Source organism: Scyliorhinus canicula, chromosome 15, assembly GCF_902713615.1.
Source record: "Scyliorhinus canicula chromosome 15, sScyCan1.1, whole genome shotgun sequence".
Classification (NCBI taxonomy): Eukaryota; Metazoa; Chordata; class Chondrichthyes; order Carcharhiniformes; family Scyliorhinidae; genus Scyliorhinus; species Scyliorhinus canicula.
In genome coordinates this window covers 32,060,791-32,070,579 of record NC_052160.1, presented here as the reverse complement: position 1 = coordinate 32,070,579, position 9,789 = coordinate 32,060,791, and positions in this window count along the sequence as shown.

Sequence of the window (9,789 nt, the reverse complement as noted above, 5' to 3'; positions counted from 1 at the left end):
CAGCAGCTTTAGCTGTGTGGGCAGGTGTTGGGCAGTAAGGGTGGATGGGGGAGCCGTCCTTTCCCATGGGACCATCAGAATCATTCCCATCCCTTTAACCTTCATCCTGCTCCCAGTTTCTGAAACACAAACCCCGGTACCCCCCCCTCAACCCCATCGCCGGGACCGCCCATTGAGACTCCTTGAGGTGATGGATGCCTGTCGTGCCTGCTTTAGGCTTCGCTATAGATGTAAGTCACTGTTGTTTCTGTTGAACAATCGAAAGTTCTTTTTTCTGCCTGTGATAGTGGGCAATCGGGATTGGAAAATGTTCCAATAAAGCCGCACTAATCTTGTCAAATGTTTTGCTGATCACAACACACAGAAGGTTATAAATTTCAGATTATTGGAGCTGCAGGTTTGCCTGTGGAAATTGCTTTTTTGCTGTGAATATAAATACGAAAGAGATGGAAGGGATTCTGAATTTTAACAGCAGCTTTAATCAGCATGAGTGATAATGTGGATGCATGTTCCCAATTTCTTAGAAAATTAAACTTCTGTCCCGACCCACCCGTGGTGTGTTTTCCAGCAGTGGAGGCAGCTCGCCATTGGCCACCGGACAGATTTCCCTGTCCCACCAATGTCTATGCCGTTTTGCGTGGCGAGCACACCCCGCCACCAGGAAACCCGCGTGGGTGGGGGGGGGGGGGGGGATCCCGGCGGGAAGGGCTGGAAAACCCTGCTCCCTGTTCCTTATTAAGTTAAATATGGCATTCACCTAATTGGCCTTTAAGGGGGACAGTTGCATTAAATCTGCTTGCAAGTCCTTCCAATTTCTAAACAAAAAGTTATGTTTAAGTGAAAATGCATGCAACAAGGAAACCTCTGCAACATTCACTAAAGTCTCAATGTTAGTGTGAGTTGGGACCTGGGACCACTTTGAATATGGCAAACAACAATGCATCTCTTCAGTCAATCAGATAGAGGAATCCTTACTGAGGCTTGCAGAGCTTAAATGGCGGACAATTGCGATATTTTCCCAAATATCAGCAAAGACCGATAGTGGGATTGGCATGATGGTGATGAGTGTGGTGGTATGAATGGGAGCACTGCCATTGGTGCAGAGCATTGGTTTCCCATTGGCTCTGGCTGGTCATGTGCCTCTCGTCTGATTGGCTGGGACTAGTCATGTGACTGTTCATCAATTGGTCGAGAGGCAAGTTGACCCCGCCTCGGAGGCGGGGTATAAGTACCCAGAGTTCCCGGCGGTCGGCCTTTCTCTGTAGTCGACCACCGGGCTAACAACTAGCTGATTAAAGCCTAAGTTTGGACCTTCATCGTGTCTCGTGTCCAATTGATGGTACATCAATGAGGACCCGGGTTCATTCCCAGCCGGGTCACTGTCCATGTGGAGTTTGTACATTCCCCCTGTGTCTGCGTTGGTCTCACCCCCACAACCCAAAGATGGGCTGGATTGGTGGAATGGCCACACTAAAATTGCCCCTTAATTAGGGAAATCTTTTTAATAAGACCGCCAGCGGGCTGGAAAAGTGGCGGTGTCAGGGGACAGTGCCTGGGTGGTTCCAGGGGGAAGTGCCTGGGCAGTGCCAGGAGCAGTGTCTAGGTATGATTCCACCCCCCCCCCTCCCACCATGAGCGATGCACCCAACCGAGCTCTTCTGGAAGGTCTGCTCGCCAGGTTCACTCCTTGGAGCACCGGTCGTGATTCATGCTGGTCCGCCCTCATGCCAATGTGAATGGATTTTCTTATGGCGGGGGGGGGGGGGAGAGCTGGAATGATTTAGGCATAGAGGCCTGATAATGAGTTGGCAATATATGGAAATGATGCTCCTGACGTCGGACTTTGGCAATCCTGTTAGTCACTGGCGGGCGTTGGGGACGTCAGAATTTTAGGTTGGCGGGAAACGCGGTTTGAACATCTAGCGAGATTTTCAGCTCCTGTGGTCGACCCGCCCGACGAAAATGGGAGCAGAAAATCCCAGCCTGTGCCTGTCAATATACATTTAGACAGAAAGCAAAATAAGGAGGGGGAGAAAGATGAGATTAAGAAAGAGAGATAAAAGAGACAGCAGGAAAATGTAAAAAAAAGGTATTTTAATTTTTTGTTTTCGGTAAAACTCCAAAATTTTAAATCTGAAGAAATGAGACTCATTTTAATCAAAAAGCGCATTTTCAGTTCCAGAAAGGTTATTTTGAAGAAATTAAGGCCGGGATTTTCTATTCCCATTTTTCCATTTGGGTCTGGCAATCGGAGCGGAAGGTGTCGTCCAGATCGCACTCAGCCAGTGACATCACAGAATTCCAACGTTCAACGTTGAGAATATCATTTCCATACATTAACATCTCATTATGAGGCCTCTCCAGGGGTAGTGTGGGGGAGGGAGGGGGAGTTCCTGGTTAGCCTGTGTGCACTGCGGTAGCCTTTAAAAGTAGTGCCCTGGCCTTCAATAAACTAAGTTGCTGGTGATGTCGTGGGACCCGCCCCTTGCCACTTTCCTCTGGGGGATGAAAATTCAGCTTGTTTTGGTGATATTGGGCGAGGTCTCAATATTGCCAGGTCAGGAGGGAATACTCCCCTGGTCTTTTTCAAAATGATGCCATGGGTTCTTTTAAAATCAACACCTGAGATGGCAAAGAAGGCCCTGGTTTCATCTCTTATCCGAAAAACAGTGCAGCACCCCCTCAGCATTGTAGAGTCTAATTTCTAGAGTGGGAACTGAACCCACAATTTCTGGCTCAGTGTTCAGATGGAGCCAGCCTGGCACTTGATCAAATCAATGACCTGGAAAAAGACAGACTAAAGTTGTGGACAGTGCCAAGCACAATTTACAGCCGATTACCATTGCAAATTAAAACCAACCCCTGCATGTCATCATCTACTTCCAGTTGCATCCTTGGCTGTCAATCAGGGAAGTGGTGCATCAGTTGATTTCTGACCTGGGAAATGGGAGTAACTTCCCTGGAGTTTTAAGATAATTGTCACTGTCTTCAAGACGGACAAACAGTCACAGAAAAAGTGTGCAGCAGCACACCCCTCAGAGTGCCTACTAAGTTTCTCCATTCACATAAATGTATCTGGGATGTTGCAAAGTTCAGGATATTCCATTTGTCACCACAAAAAAATAACTTAAATATTTAGTGGTGAAATTGACTGGATGAACTTTGGCCCTCAGTTCTGCAGTTTTCACTGTTCCTCCCTTTTTTTCCCCCTTCCTCGACTGTAAACGTTTTACCCTCTTTTTAAAAATATTTTTGCCGTACTGATTGGCTCCATGTTGATTAGGGGAGTAAATTGAGCTTTTAAAATTAACATTTCAATATTAAATCTGTAACTGATGATATGACAGCAGAAATTAGCTATAATATAGTCAAATTGACATAGCTTGATACACATTACAGCAGTTTGGTTGATTTTAATGAAATGCTCATTTATATTAAAACTGTTTACTGACTTCCTGAATCCACACAGCACGGAGACAGTCATTGGAAAGATGTTCTTCTGATGACTGCAATAAATTTGCCAGGAAATGTAAACTGAATTGTCTAATTAGCAGTCCAATTCCTGATGTTGGCTTCTAATTAGCGAACCCACCACAGACATCACTGCAGAAAGATCAACTGGCAAAATCCTCGCAAGCAGCAGGGAGAGAAGTGAATGAGAACAAAGTTTCATCACGTTAATCAGCTCATCACTTTCAACAGTTCTGATGAAAACTCATGACCTGAAACATTGGGTGCGATTCAGTGGCCTCGTCAAGCCCAAAACATCTCACAAAATGCAAAGGTATCCAGATCAGCATCTTTAAATACACATTCGTCGGACTCACCCCGCGCCTCGGGTTCAACGGCCGCAGCTGGGGCTCCTCGCCTGAGTGCCGTTTAGTGCTGGTCCACACAAACGTGGACCAGTCATAAAGGCACCTGGTTGGGGGAGGGGTACTAGAACATAGAACATAGAACATTACAGCGCAGTACGGGCCCTTCGGCCCTTGATGTTGCGCCGACTTGTGAAACCATCTGAAGCCTATCTGACCTACACTATTATAGAACATTCTCCCAGGCCATTGGCGACCCTTGGGTGTTCTGGGATAGAGCAGGATGGTACCCTGGCTGTTTCTTTGGCATCCAGGTACCTTGGCACTGCCAGGCTGGCTTTGGTAGGGTGCCAGGTTGGCACTGCCAGGGCTCAGACCTGGGGGAAGGCTTACCAGGTATGTGGGGTGAAGGAGGATTCCTGGGGGCCTCCAGAAGGTTAGGGGAATGAGGGAGGGTGGTGGAGGCCTGAAAAAAGGGAGGGGGGGGGAGATTGGGACAGCCGATCAAAATGCCGCCCCGATCTGCGAGGAGCCTTTCCCGCTGCCGAGCTTCGGCAGCTGCCAAGTAACACCCGCTAATCGTGCCATTAAGCGAACTTTAAATCAAGTCCACTGAATCGCACCCATACTGTTGACTCTGTTTCCCTCACCTCAGATGTTGCCAGGCTTGCTGAGTATTTCCAGCATTTTCTGTTTCTATTTCCAATTTCCAGCATCTGCAGAATTTTCCTTTGTGCTGAAGTGCAGAGATGTGTTCTGTCCATTGTGAAGACGCTATTTTTATTGCCTATGGACGCATAATCGGTAATATTAGATTTCAGAAGGGGAAACCAAAATACCTTGACTAAGATTTTTTACCAATTTATAAAACGTTATTGAGGGTGTGCTAAATGTCTTTTGCCACCTCAAAGTTTAACTGAAGGGAATTGTTAGTTTATCAAGGCTTAAATATCTGACCAGCAAGTTGACAATACAGAGGTAGTGGAGTGTTCAAGTCAGAGGATGGAAATATACAGCTGAGTTTTGTCAGCATAGACCTGGGCCTGATGTTTTTCTCCTCAACTAATGCTGCACATGGTTAACAAAAATAAGGGTACTTACTGTGTTGGCTTGTGGTTCTCAGAAATTTAAAATAATCATACTATTGATTCAAATACTGAAGCATATTTCTCAGGTCACGCTGAGCTGTGAATTAATATAGAACATACAGTTCAGAAGGAGGCCATTTGGCCCATCGAGTCTGCACCAACCCACTTCCACTCTAACCCCATAACCCAATAACCCCTCCTAACCTTTTTGGTGACTAAGGGCAACTTATCATGGCCAATCCACCTAACCTGCACATCTTTGGATTGTGGGAGGAAACCGGAGCACCCGGAGGAAACCCACGCAGACACGGGGAGGATGTGCAGACTCCGCACAGACAGTGACCCAGCGGGGAATCGAACCTGGGACCCTTGCGCTATAAAGCCACAGTGCTTTCCACTTGTGCTACCGTGCTGTATGTTCTATGTTCTATGTATCTTTCTGTTTGGCATATTAACCGTAGTGCAGTTGTGACTGATGTGGCATCCTGAAATCTTAGGTATTCATGCCCATATCAATATAGTTCCTTACTCTTTATCAATAACATTGCAATATAACATCCATCTTTCTTTAAAAAAAAATGCCTTTTTGATTGTTCCAATCGTTAATTTTTTCATGTTATGTCTAAACTAGGAAAGATTAACAATTAACTTTTATAACAGTCTTTTAAAGCTCGTTTTCTTTTCTCTTATTCATGGTTTGGCTTGGCTGATAAATTGTTGTTCCTCTTTTTCTGATCTAAAGCAGTGTGATGAAGTTGGTCTTTGGCCTGGCAGTACTTCCCAAGCTCTGCTTTACAATCCTGCAACTTGTGTTTCTTTTTAAAAGCCATTTAATGTGCCTGTCTTCCACCAGTGGTGTATCTTCTTGCTGTGCTCGATCTGCTTGGCTTTTTTGTATTTTGTAATTTCTCCTTTAAATGCTCCAGAACTTCCTACAGTTTGTTATTGCTCTTCCAGTATATCATTCTCTGACTGTGATGTAGTGTTAAGCTTCATCAGCAGTTCACTAATTTACTGCCTGAACTCAGCAATGTCATTTCTTATCACTCCTGTAGAGACTGATAACTTTTAAAAACAGATTCCCAGTGACCAACTCTAGGATCACAGGATTTCACATTTTATGACTTTTACTGTATCAAACAAGCAAAAATCAACAACAACTAAACATTACTTAGGAGGCAACTAATACCCTAAATACAAAAAAAGATATGCCCCTTCAATTTCCTAGGTTGACCGATAAAACCACACTGTTTATATATTACACCGCACTCTCTGAACAACTGTAGTCTTTATAGGAACCAGTTTTAACTACCCCCAGCCTCTAATGGGCTCCCTTCATCTTGTTCACTGAGTTGGTTCTGTGTCCATTGAACATTATTACCCTCAGCCTTCTGAGAATCTCCAAACCAGCTTCCAGTAGCTAGGCCCACTCCGGTGATTCCTTCTCCTGGCATTGTCAGGGAGAATCTTCCAGAATCCTTAAATTTCTAGTTCCTAGTCTCTTCATCCAAAGGGTGAGTTCCCAGCAGAATCCTGCTTGATGGCTCACAGAGATCAGTCTTTTTTCCATGCCGTTCACACCAGCTGCTGTTTCACTCTCTTTCTCCGGTACTTCTCCCTCTCTCTCTCTCGATCTGTATCCAGGGTCTCTGAGTTAGTAAGTCCAAGAGACTATAATTCTGCCAATTGCTATACCTTAATTATGAAGGTATTAAAAAAGGCATTTAAGTTTCAACAGGACTTGATGTCCCTTTGGCAACCAGGCCACACAGAATTACCATTAGGCAGAACTAATAGGGGATCACAAGTCACTCTCCATTACCCCATTTTAAGAAATAACCACCTTATAAAATCTCACAATGGTAACACATTCTTTTCTATTTGGAAGCATGAACTGTTGAAGTTTTGACCCGAGGTTCAGGTTCTCATTCTTTGGCTGCTGCCTCTGTTAACAATGCAGTTTGAGGTTTCTCTTCCGTGTGCTCTTTTTTCAAATATGTCTATTATGTACTGTATAGCCATCAGTCTTTCCAGGTCAGCAATTTTATTCTCTAGTTATAACCTTTAAATCTAGAAATATTCTTCTTTAGCTGCCTGAACTATCCAATCTCGCTCTCTTCCTCCCCCCCCCCCCCCCCCTCAACTCCTGAACTGTTGAAGTCTAATGACCAAACCGTTTACCTCGTCGCCAATGTGGTAACTGGAGACATTGCACTGGAGACTTCCAGTAACAACATAAGGGATTCAGTAACAGCACGGGGCTTATTAACAGTCGGCAAAGGCGACTATATACAGGTACAAAGCAATGATGGTGAGGTCTTGACTCTCCAGCTCCGGGGTCCACACTGCCCGGGCTCCTACACCCTGGGCCCCGAGCTTTTTCTCTATTGGTCGTGAATCTTGTGCTCCCATGTGATCGGTCCCGAGCCAGTCACGTGGACTGCAAGTCCCGCCCCCTTAAAGGGGCCACACTGCCAGACACATCACAGCTAAAAGATAAAAAAGTGGTTACATTGAAAAAGTGAAATATTTAACGGCTAAAGTAGTGATAACCTGAACATCATATTTCAGCCGTGTGTCTAACATCTCATATCAATTTTAGCTTTTCCTAGGCCAGGTGGGGTTGGGTGGGGGGAGTGTAGCCACCGGAGTTGACCATTCCCTAAATACAAAATGGAGGAACACAAAGCATACAGGATAAAATGGACAATGTTTGCAGCACCTGGAGGCTGCACCAAGCAGGGGTGGATTCTGTCTGCTAAGAGAGTAGACAGCACCGAAACGAACATTCCGCAAACTAATGAGGCAATCACCGGGATAGTTTGCATGTTAATGGAACGATCCTAGAGACAATGGACACAAATGGGGAAGTAACTGCAATATTGTATAGGACACCAGACACCCCAACACCAGCGGGGTTCGAAAACAAAGAACCTGAAAGCCCGCCCAGTAGCCAAGGAACAGCCTCAGTATGGGGGGGGATTCAAACATATCGATTGGGAAGAGACCTAATCGATTCTGAGCAGGTAAAAGGGTCCACCCAAAAGGGCGCGGATCCCTGGGACCTATAAAAGACAGGTCCCACACATAATTTGTTCTTCTTGTCCAGCCCTCCTCTCTCCTTGACCAGCCCTCCTCTGTGGACCAGCACCTTGACCAGCTTTTGCCAAGAAGACCTTGAACGAGAGAGAGGAGAGGTTTGGGACAGCAGCCGCCAGCAAGTAAGTGTCTCACAACGATCACTACCAGAGATAGACACTCCTGACCCCTTTTTAACCTATACCAACCTGAAGTTTGCAGACCAGAGCAGAGCAAGCGGCCTTGCCCCCTGATCCGGCAGTTCCTTCGAGATAAGTATTTGTTTATTTAGCGGTAGGAATAGTTTAATCTTCTTAGCGTGTGCATGGGTAGTTTTATAATTATATTACAATAAACTCAGTTGTTTGAACTTACTAATTGGTGTATGGTTTTATTGCTTTGAACTTCACCTTGAAACTTGTGGTGGTATCTTAACGATACCTGGCGACTCCAGAGCTAAGTAACGAAACAGAGCCAAATTGAGTGTTAAGCACACTCACCCAGAACGAGCAACAGGAGCTGGCGGGCCATTGAGTTGGTTCATTCGGCTGACCTACAAGAGAATGGAAAAGTAACATACGTGAATAGAAACAATGTGCAGGGCTATGGAGAAAAGGCAGGGGAATGGCACTAAGTCATGGTGCTCGTTTGGAGAGCTGGTGCAAACACGATGGGCCAAATGGCCTCTTTCTTCACTGCAACAATTCTGTGAGGATCTCAGTGGCACCTTCAAACACCATACTCCTGTGGTGCACTGGCTTATCTATGGTGGTGCCCAAACTGGAATCCAGGGTGCGATCTACCAGCCGCGCTGCACCGTACCGGGAGCACATGGCCGGTAGATGCCGGGAGAAGCCTCCCGCAGGCTTCATGCCGGGCAGTATGCCTTGCAAAATCTACCCAAACCTCACGAGGCAACGAGAACAGGACCACATCCACAATGGACATGGCCAAGCTGCATGCATCTACATAGGTTTAAACCTACTTAGGCATACTCACCCAGGATCTACCAGCTTCCTAGCATCCTGAAATGAAAATGAAAATCGCTTATTGTCACGAGTAGGCTTCAATGAAGTTACTGTGAAAAGCCCCTAGTCGCCACATTCCGGCGCCTGTTCGGGGAGGCTGGTACGGGAATTGAACCGTGCTGCTGGCCTCCCTAGGTCTGCTTTAAAAGCCAACGATTTAGCCCAGTGTGCTAAACCAGTCCCTACGGCCTCCCTGGGGTGTCCCTAGCTGGGCACCGTTCCGTACTGATCCACACAAAGGTGGACCAGGCAGAATGGCATTCCGTGAGGGTCGAATACCACCAGAAGCCCTTGGGTGGTCAGGGAGAATGCAAGTGGCCCCTTGGCCCTCCCCCTGGAACATGGGGACCTTGGAACTGCTAGGCTGGCACCTTGGCACTGTCACCCTACCACTGCCAATGGGCCAAGGTGGCACTGCAAAGCTGGCAGGAGCACCTCCAGTGTGCCAGCGTGGCACTGACAAGGGTCAGGGCCTGAGGGGGCCATGTCCATGAAAGGAAGGTGGACAGGGAGTATGAGGGTTGCGGGTGCAGGGCAGGTATCAAGGGGCCTCTGGAACATTGGGGGGATGAAGGGTAGGGGTCCTGGAAGGGTGGTATGAAAGGAGGCATGCGAAGGCTTGAAAAGGGGGGTCCCTCGTGACCCCATAACAGGGTTTCATCACTTGGGGGAGGGGGGTGACTAACATTGCTGATGGGTGGAGGTTAAATGAGAGAGCGAGAAGGCCGTTAAATCGCGGGAGAGGCCAAAATCGAGAACCGCTCCGGGGGCTGATCTGTT